This window comes from Orcinus orca, chromosome 2 (genome assembly GCF_937001465.1).
Source record: "Orcinus orca chromosome 2, mOrcOrc1.1, whole genome shotgun sequence".
Classification (NCBI taxonomy): Eukaryota; Metazoa; Chordata; class Mammalia; order Artiodactyla; family Delphinidae; genus Orcinus; species Orcinus orca.
Genome location: NC_064560.1, coordinates 167,681,328 through 167,708,027, shown reverse-complemented (window position 1 = coordinate 167,708,027; position 26,700 = coordinate 167,681,328). Strand labels below are relative to the sequence as shown.

At 36.1% G+C, this 26,700-nt stretch overlaps 1 protein-coding gene and 1 long non-coding RNA gene across 6 annotated transcripts in view; one reads left to right on the top strand and one right to left on the bottom strand.

Annotated features, from left to right (window-relative positions):
* Nucleotides 1-1,470, top strand: part of LOC117202177 (uncharacterized) — a 42,969-nt gene extending 41,499 nt beyond the window's left edge. For both annotated transcript variants that reach the window (XR_004484418.2, XR_007476041.1), the window contains one exon: nucleotides 1,205-1,470. This is a non-coding gene — a long non-coding RNA (uncharacterized LOC117202177). The remainder of the gene's footprint in view (nucleotides 1-1,204) is intronic.
* Nucleotides 1-26,700, bottom strand: part of RAD51B (RAD51 paralog B) — a 690,361-nt gene that overhangs the window by 532,915 nt on the left and 130,746 nt on the right. The window lies entirely within an intron of this gene.

The following is a 26,700-nucleotide window of genomic DNA, read 5'->3' as shown; positions in this document are numbered from 1 at the left end:
TTGCAACTTTTTTTTTTTTTAATGTAAAGGAAACACTTTTATTTAGCTAACCTTTTGAAATACCTTTGAAAGTTCTCTTTTTAATTGTGGTAAGGTACATATTACAAAAAATTTACCATCTTAACCATTTATAAGTATACAGTTCAGCAGTGTTAGGTATATTCACATTGTTGTACAACCAATCTCTAGAACTTTCTTGTCTTGGAAAACTGAAACTCTGTCCCCATTAAACAACTCCCTCCCACTACCACCTCCCCCGCCCCTTAGCAACCACCATTCCACTTTCTGTCTCTATGAGTTTGGCTACTCTAGGTACTTCATATAAGTAGAATCATATACTATTTGTCTTTACTACTGTCTTATTACACTCAGCGTTATGTCCTCAAGGTTCATCCATATTGTAACGTGTGTCAGAATTTCCTTCCTTTTTAAGGCTGAATAATGTTCCACTGTATGTATACACCACATTTTGTTTACCCATTCATCTGTTGATGGACATCTGGATAGATTCCATCTTCTGGCTATTGTAAACAATGCTGTTACGAACATGAGTATATAAATATCTTTTCCATTTCTCTGCAATCTTGAGATGATTATGGGAAATGTTAGAGAAGACCATAAGTTAGGGATGGGAAGACTGATTGGTGGGCGCTAACATTTCACCAAAGAATCCTGGAAAACTTCAGAGAAAGACAACATGGCAGTAACAGTAGTCTTAGACATGTATAGATGACTTGAAGATCAACCAGTGGGGACCCCTCTCTGACTTAAACACTGCTTGGCTATATAGTCACATAGAGGAGGACTTGCTTCTCATTTTGTATTTCTAATTATAAAACTAGATACCACTAATCTGCCTTACCTGGGTGTGATAATGATTTATAAGCTAACATTGGTAGGTGTACTTTTATGATGAAAGACAGAGTAACCATCTTATATTAAAATAAATTAAGGATAAAACTTGGCAGCATAACCAGTGAATATGTTCAACTATTAGCTTATCCTGCAGGCAACGCCTTTGTTGGCTTAATATTTCAAAAGCTTTCTTTTTTCAAGATCATTCTTGTCTACCTAGCAATAATGCATACTGAATTAAAACTAGCTAAAAACATTTAGCCAAGAGAGCAAGAAAGACTTTTTTCTTAAAGAATAGTATTTAGTATTTTTAAGCCCCTTATATGGTATTTTATTTTTCCTTTCAAAGAGCAACATGGATATGAACAGTCCAAAGAAGAAAATATCCAAAATACTGATGCTAAATGAAGAGAACCCTGAAAAACCAAGTTCCACCTGAGAATCCAGTTTCAAAGCAATGTTCATACTGATGATGTACACAAAATTGTGATTTTTGTATGAATACATATAATCCAGCGTTAACTTCAGGATTTTCCAGAGTTTCTTTTATACTTTTTTTTTTTTCCCCACGCCACATGGCTTGTAGGATATGGGATGTGGGATCTTAGTTCCCCAACCAGGGATTGAACCTGGGCCCTCGGCAGTGAGATCGTGTAGTCCTAACCACTGGACCACCAGGGAATTCCCTATACTTTTGTTTGTAGTTTATTATCATCAAAAAATAAAGAGTGATACTTGTTTATTACTTTAAATGAAAGTATTTCTTGGCAAGTTATAAGAAACAGAGCCTATTAACAGTTGTCTGATGAGAGAAATTGTAGTATATATCAGCTTCCTATCACCTAGCAAAGTGCCCAGCACTTACCAGATGGTCAAAAAATATTATAAATGAATGAATGAGTAAAAGAACAAATGAGAGAACAAACCAGTGAACTTGGTTATTCTGATGTGTCTGCATGTATTCATTTCATAGTACTATCTTCTAATAGCCACCATATGATCATCTGGGTTTTGGTGCTAATAAAAATGTATCAAATATATAAATAATGTTTCATAGAAACATTATTTTCCCTTCTAAATTCTTATGTTAAGTCCTTTTAATTTCAGAAAGATATTTTATGAGTGAACAGACAAGCAAAAGCTCCTTGCAAAAGCAACAGGCATGTTTTGATAATAACCTATACAGATGATTCCTGCTTCACCATTTATGGTCAAAGACGTTCTCTGCTTCTTAGCCAAATGACAGGAAGCAAGACTGGTTGTAAACAAATAGGGAACACACCACCAAAGAAAAGTCAGGCTGCATCTCAGAAATCAACTTGTTTTATTGCTTATCGGATGAATAAATTTCTTCTGTTACCACAGGCCTAGAAAATAATTTGGCAGCACCCTGGAAAACTCACTACTTAATTCCCAGTACAGCCCATTCCATTGTTTTGGACACCCCTAAGGATCAGAAAACTCTTCTTTATACGGAGCCAAAATCGATCTCCATACAACATACAACCGTTGGTTATCATTTTATGTTGTGGAGCCTCACAGTCTCATTCTAACCTCTCTTCTATAGGACTGCCCATCAAAGATTAGATGGCTATTATGACCCCTTATGGGCTAACATCCCTTCTTTAGCTTGCTTATATGAAAAATATCTTTATTATTTTAGCCATTTTCTCCTGGGTGTGCTTGAATCTGTCACTCTTAAAGTGTTAATAATCTTTAAAAAAAGAATCATCTGATGCACCTAGAATAAAGCAGGACTATCACCAACCCTATTCTAGACATTCTATTAATGTAGCCTAAGATCATACTGTGTTTTTTGTAAAGGAACATAATAAAGTTGTTCACATTGAGTTTTCTGTTAACTTAAGGATGTCAAGTCTTTGTTCTCTACCCCTACATCTAAGCCATTTCTCCCCCATTCTGTAATACAGAGTATTATATATTGCATTATAAATTTGTTTTCAGTAAATTTTATCTTCTTGGTCAAGCCCATCATCCCTTTTTGATTCCTGTCGCTATCATCTAGTAATTTTAGCCATTCTTCTCCAATTGTGTATTATCCACAAATTTCATCAGTGAGCCAGCTATACTTTCTTTTAACTCTTTGTTTATATATAACATGAAGCTGAAGACGAGATTCCTGTAGTATCCCAGAGTCTTCCTTTCCTGTTAACACCCTTTCAGATAATTGTTCAACAAGTTACATATCAACATAACTGTATTATCCTATCACTCCCGCCCATCTTGCCTACAATATCATGATGGACCATACCAAAAAGCTGCATAAAATTCAGACACTTACATTGTGTGATTAATAGTCTAATAACCTGCTAAAGGACAATGAATTTAGGTTAATCTACCATAACATTTTTTTATAAACTCAGGTTGGCTCCTTAGACATCAACATTTTTCCTTCTGAGTCCTGATCTGCTAAATCATCTAACCTGTAATTTTATTGAGGACTCATGTCAGACTCACCACCTGCACAGAACAAGAAAGAGAGAGAACCCACAGATGCTGTTGCCTTAGCCTCAGTGATCGGTCCTCTCTCTTTTCCTCCCTCATCCTTCTGTCTGAAGCTCCATCTTAAGGGATCCTGACCAAGCTGCAGACAGAAGCAGAGGGAAAAAAGACAGCAACAACGGGTTTTCCAGATTTAAGTGCCCACCCAGCTCCAGTTCCCAGCTGCCTTTCCCATGCTCTTTTTACCAATAAAGAGGAGCAATCGTTATCTACTGCTTTGATTTATCTGTACTACTTTTCTTCTCCATTAGTATATGGTATACAATTACCTACCTGGAAATGGCTTATATTAAGACTTCACCTTTCCACCCTCTCTAAAAAGAAACAAATTCTAAAATCTTTACATAGCAATAGACTGTGAGCAAAGAAGAGAGTAGCATGAGATGCAGCTATACAATTATACCTTTCTGGTTTTACTTTTCACTCTGCCACCTACTTAGTACAAATTATATGTATTTATAGGCTTTAGCTTTAAAAAAAATCCCAAAGTACTTACAAATAAAACATACTATGATCCTTTAGTTAAAAAAAAAAAAAAAAACTACAAGGAAAACCAAACTCAAATCAAAGTACCAATGCTTCGTTCCTAAACAGTAAATAATCATACCCAATTTCTATGTGTGACTGATCAGAATTTAAAGTAATGAATCTTACAGTCAATTAAAAAATGAGGGAAAAAATACAATTCCTTTGTCCTACAAAGATAACTCTAGCATTTGTTAAGAAGCTTCATAACTTCAACCATTAATCCTGTCTTTTAAATCTTTCATGTTTATGTTTGGAAAATATTTCTGAAATTGCAATTCACTTAAATATCTATTGAGTGAATTTATATTTATAAAAATATAAAAAATAAATAAATATTAAAAATTTATATTTATAAAATTCTATTATGGACCTGTCATCATGCATGTTTCTAGAGGGTCCTAACCATAGTTAGGGAAAAGTTTCTTAAAACAGAAGATGTCTTTTAAGCAAGTAAAATATTGTCATATGACAAAGATAAGCAAAATTCAGGATAAAAACACATAGAATATTATGCTCCCTAATTATATTATCCAAATACCCCTGGACTTGAAGGATTTTGTTTGTTTATTCATTTTTGCTTTTGTTTTTCGCCTGATTGTCCCACTAGGAACATTGGCAGAATTGATGAAACAGTGTTAAGAATCAAATCACTATAACTGGCTACCATTTGAAAAGAAAGAATCATTTTGTAATCTCCTCCAGAGAATTAAAATCCAGTTCAAACTCTTAAGGACATTTCATAAGCAGGGCATATAACTGCCTAAATTGGGAAAAATCCAGGACTCGGCATATAAATACAAGCAAGCAAAACAGGCAATTTCAAAGAAAGACCTCATACCCTCAAGGCTAAGGTGATGGCATAACACAGGAAATTTCAAATGGAAGTTCTCTTGACAATTGTGGCCTTAGAGTGGGGTTTCCCACCAATCCATTGACCAGCAAAATGAAAAAGTCACTGTAGGTTTTTCTTTTAAGTATCTCATTTCCATATCAAAATGCAAGGTCAGAAACCGTTAAAATCATGCAATATTTTACAAAAATCTTTCTTTTAGAAAATGTGTTGGGAATTTCTATTTTATTCTGCATTATGTCTATCACAGACATCATAGACTAGTATAATTACAGAACTTCAGAGTTCAAACCTGGGATATTGTTATTGGGGTTTTTTTAGAGCATGAGTCACCCATTCTCCTTACTTGGCCTGCAGTAAAACTTTCTCTGCTCCAAACTCTTTTTTTTTTTTTTTTTTGCTCCAAACTCTTGACATTTTGGTTTACTTGGCCTCACTGTGCATCACATACACGAACTTGTATTCAGTAACAATTTCACCCAGTCAAAGGCTTTCATTTTTCAAAGGCCCAGGGAACTTAAGTGATTTGCCTAAAGTCAAGCAGCCAGTTGTAGATAGATCAGGAATTAATAACCATACATAATTCTGTTACCTTTATAAAATAAGACACTGAGTCCAATAGAGTACACTGATAATCCTTATTTTACAGGAAACACACTTTGCCTGGCAGCCAAATATTTTACATTTTAAGTGCCTGCTAATTCAGAAATCTAATAGTTTTCACTTAAACAAAGCTAAAACATATCTCTGCAAACCCATAACTACTGAAAAATGGGTGCTCAAGTTATTATATAGTGCAAACTACATTTTACAAACCACATTATAATAGTCTAAGTGTACGGTAATCAACTATCATCACATATAATTAAAGATAAACTCATTGTGTCAAAACAGAAGATCAAAGCTCTTTTAATCCTGCAGGGGCCATCATTTTCAATGGCCTGTTCCTTGATCATGCCTTTAATTCATACAATTCAGTGAACAACAGGACCTCTCTTCCTGCTGCAGTAGAAATCAGCCTCAAAAAACTCTGTTTTTTAAAAAATTGACAAATACATGAAATATTCCCAAGTCATGTCTATGAAAAGATTAGTGCATCACCAGTTTTCTATTAAATCTGATCCTGGAAAAAATAGATGTTTTTCATTCTCTAAATCAGATTTTGATCTGAGCATACATTTTTCAGTTACAGGAAGAGTTTTTGGCTTCACACTGTGGCAAGAAAGTAGAGCATATGAATTACCTGGTATTTTCTGTTTGTTGGTTGTTGTTGGGTTTTCTTGGTTTGTTTGTTTGCTTTGTATTGTTGTGCTTTTAATACCTTCCAAGGCAATGAAACACTACCTGCTACCTGAGCAATTCAATAAGAAAGAACCAAGGATAATATCACTTGGCATTAGACAAAAAACTCCCACTTCAGTCATTTCACTCCTCTAAACTTTGGCTGAACCACACTGACTGTTATTTCTCTGAGGAAGCGGCTGCCAAGTTATGCACAGGCACATACACACAGACGAACCACAATATGGAGAAGGTCAGCCGTTACTCCTAAGAATATCTTCACTAAAGTATGTGCTGAGTAATGAGGAGTTATTCAGTAAGTTCAGATAAATGTAGAGTTAGAAGAGGCCTTCAGAGATAAATAATCAACTGAGACAATAATTGCCCCAGATGATAGTTATGAAAGTCAATACTAAGAAAACCAGTATATTAAATGTTAATTATCAAAAGAAGAGAAAACCATGTTCTAAGACTTCCTGAAAGCCTACCAATTTAAAAATCCTAAAAAATCCTAAATAATAAATTCAAGCTTACTATGGACATTTACAAATAATTGATGGGTTTTGGGGAAATCAGCCTGTAAAAGACTACAATGCATCTTCTCAGATGCTGATTTTAAAATGGAAAACTTTTAACTTGTGCCTGCCTTGACACTTTGGATGAGTCACTTTCTTATAACTTTGCTTAGTTGATAATGAAAGGATAATTAAGGATAATAAATACCTTTTCTTGACAACCTTGGATACTTCCAATCTTGAGAAACATATTTTTATGTCTAAGAGTTTTCATTCTAATTTCACTGCCCACTGAAATACCAGAACAGGGACTTCCCTGGTGCTGCAATCCACCTGCCAATGCAGGGGACACAGATTTGAGCCCTGGTCCGGGAAGATCCCACATGCCGCGGAGCAACTAAGCCTGTGCGCCACAACTACTGGGCCTGCGCTCTAGAGCGCGCAAGCCACAACCATTGAAGCCCGCACACTTAGAGCCCGTGCTCCGCAATAAGAGAAGCCACCGCAATGAGAAGCCCGCGCACCACAACAAAGAGCAGCCCCCGCATGCCACAAAGAGAGAAAGCCAGCACGCAGCAACAAAGACCCAATGTAGCCAAAAAAAAAAAAAAAAAAAAAAACCAGAACAGATTCAAATGCTATTTTGGAACTGTGTATATGGAAGAGGTCAAACATTATTGCAAAGGGTTTCCTCAGAGGAATGATGAAAAGAAATACATCAATTAGTACAGGATTCACAGTGTTCTGAGCATGCCCCATATTATATTACACTTTGTAGTAGCCAATTTCCTTTAAGACTCAATAAAACATAATGCCTCTATTGTTACCTTGGCATTCTTTGACATCCTTAATTACTGAGAGTTAATTAATCTGTTATATCCCTCTCTGTATGTTTTAAAGCATCCTTTTAACCTATAGAATATGAACGAACTTTTGGTTTGTGAATATTTGCATCATTTATTATAGGCAAAGTATTATATGTGATTGGAAGTATGAAGAACAAATATGAACAGGATGAATCATCACTGTCTCAGAGGAACTTACAATCTAGCTTAGAAAAGAAGACTCACGCATGAGCACACAGTACGTGTGCACACATACACAGAGAATTAAACTACAAAGAAGAAAAAACCAAGGTATAGTGGAAACGGTTACACAAACCCAAAAGAAACATTCCACAAAACTGAGGGCCTATACTCTTTAAAAAATGTCAGTGTCATGAAAGACAAAGAAAATTTAAAAGACTGCTCTAGTGAGGAAAACTAAAGAGACACACACACACACACACACACACACACAAATTCCTATCCTCCAATCCTCGGATCAGGGGAAAAACAGCTTATAAAGGTCATACTGGGACAATATGCAAAATCTGAACATGCACCATATACTAGATAATAATCCAGTATTGAATTTGTGGCTATGTAAGAGAGCGTCTTTGTTCTTAACAGACACATGCTAAAGTATTTATGTTGAATGGTCACAACCTCTGCAATTTACTACCAAATGGTTCTGAACAAAAGTATAATGATATGTATGTATATATGTTTTTAAGAGAGAAAGAGGAAACGTGGCACAATGTTAACAGTGGATAAAACTATGTGAATGGCGTATGGGAATTCATTATACCATACTTGTAACTTCTCTGTATGCTTGAAATATTTTTTAATAACATTTTTAACTCAGTGAACATTTAAGCTACAAAAGACCCTAGAAATTATCTAACCCAATCCTAGCCCTAACTTTACAAATGAAGAAACAGACATGACAATTAGAGATTACCAGCGGTGGTCCCCGAACTTTTTGGTGTATGCTCCATCAGTAACACATTTTGAGCATGTACTCCCACCCCCACTATATGTATTTTAATTATTTTATGTCTTCTGTTTGGATGATAATTTATCATGAACATGATAAAATGTACACACACTAAAAATTAACCAGGATGAGATTTAAAATAATTGTAAAGTTCTAATATTTTCTTCCTGTAGCACAGTGGAACGTCCAGGGCATCCTCCCCCCCTGCCCCTACCTTGGTGATAAATGGCACAGACCACCCTAAGCACAAAAGAGGCATATATAACATGTATGAATAGAATGTCAAGAAAGGTTTGACTTATGTGGCATCTGAAGCACTGTAGGGCTTAGAGGGGTAAATACTAAAGAGGAGAGAAAAGCAGAGGGTCCAGCTGAACAAACATAGACAAAAGGCAAAGGAGAATAGAAATCATAAAAACTTTGGCAATTCATACAGAGGCACAGTGACACAAAGGGATAAAAGACAGGAAGATACATAAGATTCAGGAAGATACATAAGTCATTAGTAAATTACTCATCAGGACTTAGCTATAACTTTTGAGAACCAAACTAAATCTTTAATAAAAAACCTAGCTCTGCTTAAATTTTTTAATTGCCTAAATTATATAACTATAGAACTAAGTTCTTCTCCGTCCATCAAGGTGATTTTCCATCAAGACATACCTAACAATTGTCAGCACAGGCCAGTTATTTTGCCATTGTTATTTCAATGTTATTTCAGCCAAAATGTCAGCTCCAAAATATTAAAAAATCAAATAGTTGATATGATATGCTTATTACTATAAACGAGAACTTAAAAAAAAAACCTGAAGATGAGTAGTTCTGTAGGCTTATCTTAAACAAATCATTGCAGAGCTTTAAAATCAAGTTTAAGTATCTCTTAAACATTGTTATATATAGAAAGTAAAAATCATGCATCCCTAGTGTCTGCTCCTTGGTAATTTGGTGATAGCTTGCAGTGAGAAAACACTAATAAATTTGTATATATTTTGTGCACTGTTACATGTTAGTGCTGAGCTGTCCAAGCGTTGTCACTGAACCTTACCAAAAACTCATTTTCTTTCACTCAGACCAATGTTGATATAAGTTGGCCGACATAAAATTCCTCCCCCCTTTTTTTTAAAATAAAGAGACCAATGAGATCTGATCTCACTTTCATAATGTAAAAATTAAGCACAAATATATGAAATAAAAACAGAAACCTAACACTCTGCTGGATTTAGACTCTATTTTAACCACTATATTTCTTGGTTCTCATTCCTCACTTGTGATAAAATGCAATAAATTCCCTCCCCAAATTATTTTGTTGGGACTTCCCTGGTGGCGCAGTGGTTAAGAATCCACCTGCCAATGCAGGGGACACAGGTTCGAGCCCTGGTCCAGGAAGATCCCACATGCTGCGGAGCAACTAAGCCTGTGCACCACAACTACTGAGCCTGTGCGCCACAACTACTGAAGCCCGAGCGCCTAGAACCCGTGCTCCACAACAAGAGAAGCCACCGCAGTGAGAAGCCCGTGCACCACAACTAAGAGTAGCCCCCACTCACCCCAACTAGAGAAAGCCCGTGTGCAGCAATGAAGACCAACGCAGCCAAAAATAAATAAATTCTTTAAAAAAAATTATTTTGTAAATTAGTTGCTTAAGCAATACCATGTAATAGTTCTACATGGTTTCTCTGGATCCACTCCCTATCTTAGTAATAAGTTAAAGAGAACGCACTGAAAAGAAGAATCAAAATATAAGACTTGGGCTTCCCTGGTAGCGCAGTGGTTGAGAGTCTGCCTGCTGATGCAGGGGACACGGGTTCGTGCCCCGGTCCAGGAAGATCCCACATGCTGCGGAGCGGCTGGGCCCGTGAGCCATGGCCGCTGAGCCTGCCTGTCCGGAGCCTGTGCTCCGCAACAGTAGAGGCCACAACAGTGAGAGGCCCACGTACTGCAAAAAAAAAATATATATATATATATACACACATATATATATATATATAAGACTTCATCAAGAAAGTGAAAGAAGAAGAATATTGATATTTAGATAAAGATTGAGATGGTCCACCAGATTTAAAACTAAAGCTTGCTGTTCCTTTTTTTATTGTTATCTTTGTAGCTATACAGATCCTCTATGCAGAATGAAAGATGAGTGCTGGATGGTCAGGATATAATAATTCCCTTTATAAGATGGTCTTCTTTGATAACATTCTAGCAACTCTGTAAAACTAAACATGGTAGGTGACATGTGGGTCTCTTCAATAATGTATATGTTGTTATATTTATGTTTATAAATATATATATTTGTTAAATGATGTTGCTTTTGCTGCTAAATTGCACCTTTAACACCTCTTTACAATATTTTTTTTCTTTTAAATTGACATATAATTTTATTGACCTGTAAAATAGCTACACATTTTCAAAGAGTACAATTTGATAGACTTTGAATCATGTATGCAAAACCATTACTGCAATTAAGATAGCGAAAATATTAATAACCCTCAAAAGTTTCCTTGTGCCTCTTTGTAATTCTTCCTCTTCCCCTGCCCCTCATCCCTAGGTAACCGGTGATCTGCTGTCAATACAGAATGGTTTTCATTTTCTAGAATTTTAAACAAGTGAAATAATATAGTATATACTTTTTTGCGGGGGGAGTGAAGGTCTGCCTTCTTTCACTCAGCATAATTATTTTGAGAGCTATGCATGTTGTTGCAATATGCCAGTAATTAATTTCTTTTTATTGCTGACTAGTAATCTCTTGCATAGATATACTACAGTTTTTTTATCCATTCACTTGTTGACGGACATGTGGGTGATTTCCAGTTTGGGGCATTACAAATAAGGCTGCTATGATGTTCATGTACAAGTTGTCTTTGTATGGAAATATGCTTTTAATTCTCCTGGGTAAAAAGCTAAGTAGAATGGGTGGATTGAATGATAGGTGTATGTTTAACATTTAAGAAACTGCTAGAGAATAGAGTGGCAGTTAGAATGGGCATCATCAGAAAATCGACAAACAACAAATGCTGGAGAGGGTGTGGAGAAAAGGGAACACTCTTGCACTGCTGGTGGGAATGTAAATTGATACAGCCACTATGGAGAACAGTATGGAGGGTCCTTAAAAAACTAAAAATAGAATTACCATACGATCCAGCAATCCCACTACTGGGCATATACCCAGAGAAAACCACAATTCAAAAAGACACATGCTCCCCAGTGTCCATTGCAGCACTATTTACAATAGCCAGGTCATGGAAACAACCTAAATGCCCATCGACAGACGAGTGGATAAAGAAGATGTGGTACATATATACAATGGAATACTACTCAGCCATAAAAGGAACAAAATTGGGTCATTTGTAGAGACATGGATGGATCTAGAGACTATCATACAGAGTGAAGTAAGTCAGAAAGAGAAAAACAAATATCGTATATTAACGCATATATGTGGAACCTAGAAAAATGGTACAGACGAACTGGTTTGCAGGGCAGAAATAGAGACACAGATGTAGAGAACAAACGTACGGACACCGGGGGGGAAGTGGCGGGGATGGTGGCGGCGGGATGAATTGGGAGATTGGGATTGACATGTATACACTAATATGTATAAAAGAGATAACTAATAAGAACCTGCTATATAAAAAAATAAATAAAATTAAATTTTAAAAAAATGAAGTCAAGCAGTGTTAGTCCTCGAACTTTATCTCCTTTTTCAAAGTTGTTCTTTAAAATGTTGTTTTGGTCCAAGATGCTGCAGTGATAAAAATGAAATAATAGAATTTCTATTTACAACCACATGAACCCCAGACCAATTTCTTTACTTAAAAGATAAAACCATCAATTCTAAAAACCAAGCAATAAATCTTTATAAAGAAGACAAAGTACAGTCTCCTACAGCCTTCAGTAGGATTTATTTTATAGTCTTTAGTATATATTAAGCACTGTTCAGGTACCATCATTCAGCTCTTCTATTTGATAATTTATGCAATTTAAGCAAATAGCCACAATTTTTAACTGATCACCTGTAGTAACAGAATATATATATTTTATATCCATTATTTGCTCATAAGTGTATTAGAATCCAGCCAAAAGAAATAGCAGGCCATATTTCTATCACACTGATATCCACTTGAAAAGGAAAGAACACAACATACAACAACAACAAGAAAATCTTCAATAAATCAACTATATATAACAGAGCAGGAGCTTGGTTGAAAAGTACTGTGGAAAAACCAGGGCCAGATGGGATTGTTAGGAAGGCTCCATAAAGGAAATTATGTCAGGTCTTGAGAGAAGTATTGGTGAGATTAGTATAAATGAGATCAGTTGATAGGAAAAGGCATAAAGTTATTTAAGAAAGATTATCCTACAGCACCAGGTAGGATAGGTTAAAAGGGAGAATGACGAACGTTAGGGAGCTCAGTGAGAAGACTATTGCTATAATCCAGGCATGTGGTGCTGGGGACCCAGACCAGAGTGGTGGCTGTTGAAATAAAGGCCTTGAGATAAACAAAGAATCTGAAACTTAAAGTACTTAGTTATTTTAAATGTCCAAATCTGTTAGAAATTGAAGTTTAATACTATATTTTAACTGTATTTAAATATTTTAGAACCATATACAAGTCAAAAATGCATTTTTAACAATTTACTTTTGTGGAGCAAAATAACTCTCCACACTCATCTTGGACAGTAGAGAGGCCTCAGGGCTGCAAATTTGTTTACAGTGAACTCTGAGGGGCTGCCATTGCCAAATCTGCCCACGTTGTAGCTTCGTGTTTATAAAACAGCAAGTCAGTAAAGTACATTTTTCTTTTTTTCTGCTTCAGCAAAATAAGTACACTAGCTTTTAGCATATGGAAGCATTTTCATATAGCAAGTTCCGGGGCAGGGGGGGTTGGATAATTTGCAAATGCCATCAAATGAAATGTGTACTCTCAAATGAGGCTGATTAGGCAAGGTTTCATGTGGCAAAAGTTGTATTCAATAAGCCTTCTCCTTTTAGCAAGAAGGGAATGTTCAAATTTGTATAAAATGCAGCAGAGTGATCAAGGAAGATACAGACTAAGCAAAAACCATGAAATTTAAGGACATCATTGGTGATTTTCAGAAAAGCACTTTTATTTGAGCATTGAGAACTGAAATTCAAACAAATTTGTTTAATTTTTATTTTAAATTCCTTTCAGAAATATTCAAGTGGTGACAACAGGAACAAGGCAGAGTAGGGAAGTGGTTGGAAAGGGCAGTGAGTCGACTGAAGACTACACTCATATCTCTTCCTGACACTTGTGTCTCTGCCCCTCCTCACTCTCTCCCTCCTCCCACTTCTTTATCTTTTACCTTTAATCATAGCTGGAGGTAGTGCTTTAGGTAGGGAAGGGGTATACATGAAGAAGTATGGGATGAGAAAAGAAGAAAGCTAAAAGATGTAATAGTCAGAGCTAATTATCACTGGATTGGCATTTATGAGGAGGCATTGAGAGGTGCAGGGAAACTAGAGGAAGGAATACAGAGGCAGAATGTATGAATCAAGGTGATATGGGCAGTAATCAGGTAAATTCACAACTGACACGCTTTATCTTCTCCAGGAAACATAGCCAAAAGTCATTAGCTATACAGATGAAAGGCCAGAACCAAGAGCTTTAACGTTTTCTACTTCCTTAATTTCTCTAATTCAAATATTCCAGTGCTAAAGAATCTTGGCTGAAACACCTACACGAGCAAATAACAAGGGAAAAAACGTTTTTGTATAAACATCAGTAATTTAGCCACAGGGAAACCAAAAATGTGCAAATAATAACCTAAATCACAGACTTGATATTATAAATAATCCTAAAATACAAACCTAAAAAGAATTTGAGATGGTTGTAATGAAAATTTTAACATTCTTCTTGTATTTTAACCATGACCAAATACCCTACCTATGGCTTTGGGGGGAAGTAACAAAGAGGAACAGAAAGGTAGAGAAAGAGGGAAATAAAAAGGTAAGAGCAGACAAGGGAATATTGATAGAAACTAATAATGTGAATAGAATTCTATCTTAGCAAAAGCACAGAACTGAAAGCTACCAAAAGAACTGGAGCTTTACTTCCCACTGGCTCTCAGGCCTCATTCTCCAGGGCTGGTGCAAAATTATACTGAGTATTAGGGAACACAATTAGCCCTGACTATATTTGCAGGCCATATGTGTTCTTATACTTTGATTAATATTATTATCTAACTTTAACTTTTCTAGGTGAATGAGAAGATGCTGACATAAAATTTCAATTATTACCCTTTCTTTGTGAATCAAATCCATGAAACTTTCAAGACAGAGAAGATAAAAGTAAATTCCTTGTTCTACTTATCTACGCCAAAGGGGTTGGCTAGGCCCATAGCTGAAGCAGACTAGGGATCAGAGACCTTGAACTGCTTGCTACTTAATACCTGTTCTCTCCAGGCAACTGAAACTTTTGCTTTGATAGTTCAAGACTAAAAGCCAGTTTTCATTATTGGCCAGAGGGAATGTATTTTAAATTAATCACTTCATACAGCAATGCTTCTTTTCAGGAAAATGATGAAATGTAGTTCCAAACTGTCCTGAAGTCCCAGTTCATCCTCATTTATTGCTCTGGGAGTTAAAATTCATTCAGTGGCATTGCAAAGAGGATTTTTTTACAGGTGAGTCAAGTTTTCTAATTCTCAATCAACCAACAATGTACTTACAGACTCAGTACACTGGAGACTCAAGAGATGAAAGAATTTTGCTCTCTGATAATTGGAATTCTAATTGGGAAGGGAAATTAACTCAGACTCAAGATAAAGAACTACACTGTTTGGTATTGAGCATTAATTAACAGAAATTCAAAGATTAAAAACTAGAGTGGGCCAGAAAAGTCCAAAGTGACTTTATGGAAAAGATGGAAAGAACATATTTAGATTTGAGAGAGAATCAATAAAATTTGGGAGAAAACCAGTAATAAAGGCAACAAAAAAGTAAAATTGAACATAGTATTAGGGATGGGGTTGGGGGTTGATGTAAGGTATAAATAACCAGTTTAACTAAAGTAGGTGTTTGTTAAGAAACATGGTTAAATAAATAGGGTGAGGCTCATACATGGAATGCTTTGAATACCAAGAAGACCAATACAAACTTAAAGTTAGTCCAATGAGAGTCACAACTGGTTACTGATCAGAGAAGCAACAGCATGAATTTCTTTAGAAAGGCTGGTTTAACAGCAACATGGAGATAAAGACTGGAAGCCAACAAAGAAGTAGGTGGAGTCATTTAGGTGTGAAGTGATAAGAACCTCAACTAGAATAATAGCAACCATTTATGAAACATCAGCAGTATTTGTTGAATGTCTGCATGTTTATCATGTGCATTTGAATAACACAGATATGGTATTACTGGCTCACAGAAACAGTCAGATAATGAATGTTCATTGCTTTAAGTCACTAAATTTGTTATAACAATAGATAACTACTCTAGAAGTGAAGCCAGCAAAAGTGACACCAAGCAAGGTTAGAAAGGCAGGAGGGAAATCAGAAAATAGACTGCCATTGAAAACCAAGGGGTGAGGGGAGTTTCAAGTAGCAGATAGGTAGATAGGGTCAGAAGTAAAAGAAGAATACAGGATGCTGAAAGGTTAAACAAAATGTTACTAAACTTGGTATTACACAACTAATTAAAATGAGAAAATATACAAGAAAATGCTTAGAATAAAAGGTGATCAAATTGTTACTTTCTGGGCTTCCCTGGTGGCGCAGTGGTTGAGAATCCGCCTGCCAATGCAGGGAACACGGGTTCAAGCCCTGGTCCAGGAAGATCCCACATGCCGCAGAGCAGCTAAGCCCGTGTGCACAACTACTGAGCCTGAGCTCTAGAGCCCGCGAGCCACAACTACTGAGCCCACGTGCCATAACTACTGAAGCCTGCATGCCTAGAGCCCGTGCTCTGCAACAAGAGAAGCCACTGCAATGAGAAGCCTGCACACCACAACGAAGAGTATCCCCTGCTCGCCACAATTAGAGAAAGCCCACATACAGCAATGAAGACCCAACATAGCCAAAAATAAATAAATAAAATAAATTTAAAAACTGTTACTTTCTTCCTTATGAAGAGAATGATAGGGAAGTAGTGCAGGCAGCTGATAGACACCACAAACTTAATTTATATTCCTAAGTCTATGGGTCAACTAGTAATTGATTAAATGCCTAGTGAAAGGTATGCCTCATATACAGTAGTATTTTTTGAAATACACTTCCATTTTGATCTAACATCCTAACTTTAGTCCTATACTTTCCCCTAACAAAATATGAAGCTTTGAATTTACTCAAACCTCCATCACATCACCTACCATTTGGTGCTATAAAGTATTATTCATGTATTTTTTTGGCTACGCCACACAGCTTAGTTCCCCGACCAGGGATTGAACCCAAGCCCTTGGCAGTAAAAGCTTGGAGTCCTAACCACTGGACCACCAGGGAATTCCCTATAAATTATTATTTACATGTTTGCCATCCCTTCTACATGTAAATCCCTCCAAGGTAGGGACTGGTAGCTTATTGATCAGTGAAGCCCCAGTACCTAGAACAATACCTAATCCATAGCAGATGTTCAGTTGCTAATTGAAAATTACTGGACGTAGTAGAAAGACAACATCTTTACAAACATATTCATACATCATTTCTAAGGAATTAAGATTTTTCTTCTATTTGTGTCTCTGTTGGACAGTATCTCTTCACTATAATTGCCTACCTAGCACTGTCCCATTCTCCCACCTTAGAAAACTAGTTGAGGTCTTTCTATCATGTATGTTCTGTTCTGCATCTATATATTTTTCAGATTTCATCTCTAATATTAAAAAGACATTTAAGTGTCCTCTTACCATCCAAGTTAGTAATACGCCATGACCTAAACTGAGTATTTTGCTCAGAAAATGCATCCCCAGAAAATAAAATAATCATTAAAAACATAAAGATGAGTGGGGACTTCCCTGGTGGTGCAGTGGTTAAGAATCTGCCTGCCAATGCAGAGGACATGGGTTCAATCCCTGGTCCAGGAAGATCCCACATGCCGCGGAGCAACTAAGCCCATGTGCCACAACTACTGAGCCTGCGTGCCACAACTACTGAAGCCCTAGCGCCTAGAGCCCGTGCTCCACAACGAGAAGCCACCACAATGAGAAGTCTGCACACCGCAATGCAGAGTAGCCCCCACTCACAACTAGAGAAAGCCCGCATGCAGCCAAAAATTTAAAAATATAATATTAATAATAGCAATGAAAACACATTTATTAAAAAAAATGAGTGAAGAACAAGTTAGTATCAATTGTTAGACACCGTTCATATAAGTGGTTCCTGTGTCAGTTTTTGCATGAGTCCCTTGAGTTTCAATTTCTATAAATTCTGAAGAATTTACAAATTCTTCATTTCTGTAAATTCAACTGCATTTCAGACTCAATCCTAACTCAGCTCTAACTGAAACCTCCATCTCAATTATACTGAACAATCCTAAATCCATATTCTTTCCTGTCCTTTCTTCCCAGGTCATTCCAAATGTTGGTGTAGAATGTCAAAATATTTATTTAGGTATATCAAAATCTAAAATTCCATATTCCCTTGCTTTCAAATTGATAATTGCCTGAATGAAGTAATTAAGAGGCTATTTTTAGGAGAAACTTAAATTGAAGCAGAAGAAATAAGAAAATGAGGTGAACATATTAAAAAATTAACATTTAAAATAAACACTAGATGCTTACTATTTAAGTCAATTTAAGGAGCAAACCAACTAAATTTTTAATTTTTAAAATGGTCCTGATAACACAAAATTAATCTATAACTTTGCCCCTTAAAATAGAAATAGGCTACTACCAATCTTAAGGAGTCTTAATCAGGACAAATTCTTACATTGAAATTGTTTGTGGGCAATCATGCAGAACAGCTGCCACCCAGGATGACTAAAATAACACAAATTAGATGTAATTGAGTTAAAGGACCACACCAGGTTTGTAATTCAATTTGTCCTTTGTGGTTTGGGTTTGGGGATTTTTTCCCCCTCCAGCAAACCACAATTTGAAAACTTCATCAAATGGGAAGTACAAAGGAATAGGAATATATAATGCAAATATTCAGCATGAACAATATACATAAAATCTACTTTAACAGTTTAGACAAGTTTTTTGTAAAAGTCTGAATGCAACAAGCACTTACTTCGGCTTTCTTAGAGGGTCCTATTCACTAAAACTTCTTACTGCCAATTTCTCACTCTATCATAATTTATCCTAGATATGAAATGAGTTTTGTTTTGATCTAGTTTCCTAACTTTGCACACTATTTACCTAGAACTGCACAGTAAATCCCAGGTTAGATTTAAGGCCACTTACAGAGTTCAGTCAAAATCCTTAGGGTTATTAATAAGAGTCAACGGTAGAGCCAGAATTTTTACCACAGTGGACATTTCAGCAGCCTCAGATATGGTTGATTATACACTGCTGATAGATGTGGCTAATTACATTGTCATCACTTATGTTGATAATTTTGATTTCTGTGGATCTAGCCAGCATAGACCTGTCCCTAGAAGAATGTTTGATAAAATGTTTTGAAACTAACTAATCCCAAACCCTGGTTTGGGATCTACTCATTCAAGGCAATTTGATCACTGAGGGATTTTTAAGGAAAAGAGTTAGGCTTAGAAATCTAGTGTTGCCTCTCACCATGCCCTTGGATGTCATGGATTTGAAGTAAAATTTGAGGTGAAGAATTTTCCAAATGAGTAGGTTGCACAATCAGCTCTCAATTCATGCCATGATAATAGTTTCACATAAAACCAAAGGGTCTGATGTAATTAACAGGCTTCATTTCAGAAAATCCTATTTAACAAGATTTCTCTGGTAATTATGGTTTAAGCAGAACACAGCAATAGAAGTGTGTATCAACTTGATAACCAACCAGAAAGCAAACTTCCCTTTTTTTGAGATTGATTACCTATGAAGTATTTGGACTCTTGCATGTATTAAAAAGCCATTTTGCCCTGAGAAGAAAACATATGAAAATTTTACTGGGACAAACTCTTGCTTTTTACTCTGGCAGATACAGACATGAAAGGCACCTGGCCCAGTAATTCCTCCTCCTTGCATAACACTCCAGAACACCATAAGCCTAACCCCTCTAAAGCTTAGGTTCTTCCCAGCTTTCCTGAGACTCTAAAACCACACCCAACAAGCATAAGCTTCTTAGGTTGTTCAGCCAGTAGAGTTATCAATCATGTCAAATGAAGAGGGAAAACGATTTTTTTAAATCGTATTTTATTTTAACAAAGTTGGTATCAGCAATACACACTTTTTCTAAATTAAGAGAGTTAGCTATTCAGTCTTCTGCCTGCTATCTGACACCACCTGAGGCATACTATAAATCTTCCCGAAAGACAAGGCAAAGAAGTACTACTGGCTAATTATAGGGGTTTCATGTATAAACCAGATGCTGGATATAAAATGGTTAAGACTATTGCCAGCTAGAACATGCAGAAGGCACTCAAACTATCTTGGGAGCCTAATCTTTACTTTTATGCCAAAAAAAAAAAGTGGTTCCAGTCTTAAACGTGGAAGAATGCGCTAATGTGCAATGCTATCTTTTATCTTAAATCCACTCACAGTGAAAGTCATTTCCACAAATTTAAAAGGTTTGCCTGCACTGAATTAAATAAATCTCAAATTATATAGCCATTATCATTTTACAGATGGAGAAACGTTAAGATTATATTGTAGGGGGTGGAGGAGGGATAAATTAGGAGTTTGAGATAAGCAGATACAAACTACTGTATACAAAATAGATAAACAACAAGGTCCTATTGTATAGCACCAGGAACTATACTCAATATCCTGTAGTAAACCATAATGGAAAAGAACATGAAAAGGAATATATATATATAATAATCACTTTACTATACACCAGAAACTAACATAACATTGTAAATCAATTATACTTCAATAAAAAATTAAAATTAAAAAATTAGAAAATATTAAAAAAGATTATATTGAAGTTAGAGAATAAATATCCAACTTTTTCCACCAAGGCAGAATGACCACAGCTATACAACATATAGCACACAACAGTCACACAGATCAAAAAATGTCCAAGAGATAGCCTGGGATACATCAAGTACTGTGCATTCTTCAAGACTCACCTCAAATCCTATCTACTACAGTTCATTTTCCTCTCTCCATTATCCAAGTTTTCTATAATGCTATTAAATTGCTTTTATTTTAATAGTAATTTATTTTCAAGTACAAAACTACAATTCAATTTAAGTTTGCAGGCAAAGAAAGGAAAAACAACAGAAATACAAAGCATGTCAATGGTATCCTAACTGCCCTTCTCAGTTACTTGACTGATTTGAATTCTAAAGTTCAAGAGGAATCAAAAACAGTAACTTTTTTTTTTACCTGCAAATCCATATTCCAAGACCAACACTACTAAGTCTACAAACAGAAAGAAAACATGTTCTACTGACGTAAGTATAGCAAACTTAAATTTGGAACTAACCAGACATCAGCCATCTTTTTAAATTCATATGAAACTACTGAATAAGGAAACAGACCCTTCCTTCCATTATTAGTTCAAAATGTCTTGCCTCAGCTGAGATGGGTCTGAAACATTCCAGAGTAGTTTACCTACTGAGTTATAAACATGACCATTCCATTTCAGCATAGGTTACATGTAGAACAAGTTTCATATGTGTTTATAAATACTTTGATTGTGAAATATATACTTTAAAAATTGTAATCTTAATTTTTTACATCACAACAGAATAGTCTCCAGATGCAGAAACAACACAGCAAAACACTGCTGGACTTCATGCGATCAAGTGTCAGTTTTGTTCACCAGTCGGACATTAAGCTTTGAAAGACTTCTCACACCCCCTGGGGTGACATCAATTTGGAAAGAAGTACAATGAGAAAAAAAATGCATTTCTTTAAACTCTGTCCTCAAATAAATATCTCCTTTTGTCTACAACTGTTTTTTCTTTAAAGAGGAAGTTTACTGGTGTCTGCATCAACCAAAAGAACAACAGGTATTTTTCAAGGAGGTTAAAAGTTTTTAGAGGTTTTAATAACAAAAAACCAATCTCAAGAAAGTGAAAAGTGGAATTTAGATAGAGAACCTAACACAATAACTCCACAGAAAGGATTAGAACTCAAGGAAAGTGGCAAATTTTACATATGACTTTCTATTTCAAGGTTATGTAAATGAGAGAACTCATGGAGAATATTTCAAAAAATATAAAAATACAAATATAACCAAAAAAATAAAACTTAACTAAAAGGTGGGTCACTAACTTTTGTAAAAGGCAGCAAAATGACTCAGAACATTAGCATTGGAAAGAACTGTATACATCAAGATCAGCTCCTATGGGACCTCCCTGGTGGTGCAGCGGTTAAGAATCCGCCTGCCAGTGCAGGGGACACAGGTTCGAGCCCTGGTCCTGGAAGATCCCACATGCCACAGAGCAACTAAGCCTGTGCACCACAGCTACTGAGCCTGTGTGCTGCAACTACTGAAGCCCGCGTGCCTAGAGCCCGTGCTCCGCAATAAGAGAAGCCACTGCAATTAGAAGCCTGCGCACTACAACAAACAGTAGCCCTTGCTCACCGCAGCTAGAGAAAGCCTGCACGCAACAACAAAGACCCAATGCAGCAAAAAAAAAAAAAAAAAAATCAGCTCCTACAATGTTACATATTAATTTTCAGCATTGTTCTATCTAACACAGAAAACTTTTCCTTGGCCTAGGAGAAATGATAAAAACTTTAGGTGACCTATTTTGGGTACTTCTCTCACTTTTAAGAACTCTCTCGAATAATGGAATAACCTACCCTAGTGCTGCTGTTAATATATGCAGAATCTTTACCAAGGAGCACAAAATAACTGGCAGTGGTTATCTTTATTATTTCACAAAACGTCCCTGGGTAAGTTAAGAGTGAGAAATAATCTACTAAATGTTACACATGGGAAATTTTAAGAGCAAGGAGTGACCTGCAATCACAAAGTGAGTCAGTGATGTGCTGGGACTGATTCCCCCATTCCTGACTCCTAACTTTGTTCCTGATATACGGTGGTACCGCTAAACCTTTAAACACTCAAAAGCATATAATAAGTGCAAACATCTGACAAATACTTTCTCAGAATCTCCCATTCACTTTGACTTGACTTAGTCCTACATTTCTTAGCTTTATACAGGAAAAAAAAAAATCAGATATTAATAGGCCAATCTAATTAAGCCTAGAGCTTGGTGGTAATAATAAAGGACAGTTATCAAGTCTTTTGAGTGGTTTACTTTGAAGGTTAAATGATCATTATAAATATTCTTCAAGGAAGAGTGACAAACAGCTCAAGTTTCATCTATTTCAATATTATTAAATTACTTATATTTACTTATATTACTTTATATTATATTTATATTTAAATTACTCATATTTACAACCTAAATCAAAGTTTCATTTTATCAGAATATATTCTCTGAAATAAAACTATTACTTAAAAGAATCCTAGAGCTCTAAAAGGCCTAAAAATATCATCAAACCCCCTCAATTTACAGATTTCAAATTTGCTTCTTGGATTAATTTGGGAATTTAAATTAAGTGCTAAACAGAAGCAATTGAGGAGGGAGGACTTAAGCATATGGAAAAGGGAAAACCAGATGTACACATACCACAAAGAGCCTTGGGTACATTTAATTTTCAGCAATAGTTGGGGAGGTGGGGTAGGGGAAAGGGAGGGGAGAGGGTGTTAATGTCAGTGATATCCTTTGAACTGGGTCCAACAGTGTTTCTAAGACAGTCTAAGTTTTAAGTAAAACATTCCTTCCCCCAGCCAGCAATTGCAAGCTTCTTCCTTATTTAATGGGCATCAGAAATTATACTTGCTTGCTATAATTTTTTTCTCTTTTACCTTCTAATTGTCCATATGAGATTACAAGAGAAGAGGAAAATTCAAGCTAGTCCTAAACATGATACCATGTGGTAGAAGCTGAAAAAGTGTGGTAAGTCATCATCTGTATGTGCTGATATAAAAAGATCTCCAAGATAAATTGTAGAATCTAGAAAGGAAGTTTGACCAATGAGAGGCAATATGTATGATACTATTTTTGTGGGGAAAGCACACACAAACACCCAAACACAAAGCACTATATGTCTTTCATAAGCCTATTTATCTCCCCATACATCTGTCTGTAAGTCAATGCACATAAAAAGGTTTGCTTTGGGACTTCCCTAGTGGTCCAGTGGTTAAGAATCTGCCTTCCAATGCAGGGGACACAGGTTCAATCCCTGGTCGGGGAACTAAGATCCCACATGCCAAGGGGCAACTAAGCCCGTGCACCCTAGAGCCCGTGTACCACAACTAGAGAGCCCGTGCACTGGAGCCCGCGCACTGCAGCTAGAGAGCCTGAGCACCACAACTACTGAGCCCGCGTGCCACAGCTAGACAGCCCGCACACTGCAACTACTGAGCCCATGCTCTGGAGCCCGTGCATCACAACTAGAGAGAAGCACGCACACCGCAACAAAGAGTGCATGCACTGCAATGAAAGATCCCACATGCCGCAACGAAGATCTCATGTGCCGCAACTAAGACCTGATGCAGCCAAATACATAAATAAATATTAAAAAAAAAAAAAAAAAAAAGGTTTGCTTTGAAGGACAGATAACAAACTGAAAATAGTCATCATTTTCTGGTGTTGGTGGGGAGGTGACCGGGATTGGGGATTGGGGATTGGGGCAGTCAAGAAAGAGTATTCTGTGTGTATGGAGCAAGGAACAGTATGATCAAAAGTACAAGGAGATGGCGAGCTCAGGAAACTATGAGGAAGCTGGTGGGACAAGAGTAAATGTGTATGTGTGTTTGGCAACAGAGGTGCGGGGAGGAGGAAATGTGGCAGAAAATGAGGCGAGAATAAGTAGATTGGGGCCAGACTATGAAGCCCTTACATGACAAGCTAAGGAGTTTAGACTTTATCCCTTGAAGGTAATGGAGGCCGATCAAAGGTTTTTTGAATGATATGATTAGATCTGTCTTTAAAGAAAAAGATTTGACAGCAATGTGGAGGATGGACTGGAAAATGGAAAGCCTGAAAGTAGATAAGCAGCTCTCCTAAGAATTGAAATGAAAGATGAAAAGGGCCTAAACAAGGGCAATGGCTATGAGAATGAAGAGAGGAAACGAACATATTCAAAAGCGATTTTGGAGATATAAGAGACAGGACTTGCGGATAGATTGGTGGGGAGCCTAACAAAACATAAGGACTCAAGATGGATGTGATGTTTCCAGCTGAGAGGATGGGGAGCCACTGAAGAAGAGAGAGAATACAGGAAGGGAGGGGGTCTTTAGAGAGTGTGTGGAAAAATAAGATTGGGATTTGTTGAACTACATGCTAGGCTATCAACTCTTCGCAAGCTCCAAAAGGATAAGGCTCATTTGCTAATTGTCTCTGAGCTGTACCTAGTGCAACACCATGTGCATTTAATTCAAGTTTGTGAGGATGGTGCTAATGCTAACCTATCCCAGGATAATTGAGACTTGACAATATTTAAGATAGCTCTTCAAAGTGCCTGTGTGGAAAGGAAATATGAGACAAGGTGGTTTGTTTTACTTTCCTGTCAAATTTCTTCTTTAGTCATTTCCAAAATAAATTTCCAATAATGATAGGGCTTTTAACAAGAAGTCTATTACTAAGAGCAGCCTGAGGCAGACCATAATACCGCTCAGACTTTACATTCCACACATTCCAATAATCAAGTCACCTCACCTTTAATTCTCTTTCTTGTTCAGGAACCTGTAGTACCACTTAAGATTCTAAAACCTGCCACACCCAATAGTCAAACATAATCAGAGCCATTTAAACAATTTGAAAAAAAAAACAAAAAACAAAATAACTGATGTTTTATTTGGAAAACCTTAAGCGGGGGATATAGAAAAAAACACCATTTGTTCTGGTTAATGTTGTGCAATGTTTTCTGGGGTTTGCCTGGTAGGCATGTTGAAATCATAACTAAATAAATCAATTCCGGCAACACAAAGAAATAATATCCCGTTCCCCCTTGGATGCCTGAAGGAAAAATGGCATCTTCTCCATAATGTGCACACACTTTGGAGCTGTTTTGTTTTTAATCCTCTGCCAAGTCAAGTTTTAGTTTTATTTTAATCTCAGTAACCACAGTAAATTACAAATCTTTGACAAGTAAATGCTTTCTTCCTCACCAAAATCCCACTCACTTTCCTTTCTAACTTCTGGAACTTAAGAGTTCAATAAATGCCTGCACTGCTGATCTTTTTTCATGAGGAAGAAAATAAATACACTATAAATTAAGTGTATTTCCTGACATTTACAAGTTAGTCTACATGTGAAATAGGTTAAGATAAAATTGTATCTTTCCTGCCCATCTTTAAAAAAAAAAAAAAAAATATATATATATATATATATTCACACGTACTGTAGGGGAAAGAACAGCATAGAAAGTCAGCAGATCTGGGCTGAAGTCTCATACATTTCAGCGGGCTGTGTAATGTTAGTAAAGCAACTTAAATTTGGTTTCTTTGTATCTAAAATTAGGGAAATAGATGAAATGGTTTTTAAAGGCCCCTCCCTTTCACCTTGAAACTCTGATTCTTAAGATCATGGCTATTACTTGATTTTTCTTTTTTTAATACATGAAAAGCAGTCACTCAAGAAAAAAAGAAAAATTCCTAAGAAACAAACTAATTTTTGTGGTAAAATGGAATAAACCTCAGAAATTACCTAATCCGTACAGCTTTGAAACTATATTCCAAGAGTTATAATTTTTTTTATTTATTGAAAAGGTTCTACTGTTTAAAGAAAAAGATTGGAAACTACTAATCTAATCCAACTCTATAATTACAAATGAAGAAACTGCGGTCAAGATCGGAGGAAGAAATACAACACATCCATAAAAATACTGTGAGCTGTTAAACATCATAAGAGGAAAAGGGTCATGATAAATTTTTTTAATGAGGATATTAAATTCTATATTTGAAAAACTGTATATAAGTATAAATCCATTTTTCAGGGTAATAAATTCACTAAAACATTCTCACTATCAATATTCAAATAATACAAAATATACAATGAAAAATGCAACAAACGATCCAAAATCTCACCATTGAGATATATTCAGTGTTAAGATTTAGTGAATATCACTCCAGACAATTACTCACATATACAGATGGATAGATGGATTAACAAAAATAAATTTATTATTTCTAGGATAAAAGTATACTCACTTTTAAAAATAAAAATCTATTAATTTTACTTGAAAGTAACAGAAGCTAAAACAAAACGGAAGAAATTTTAAA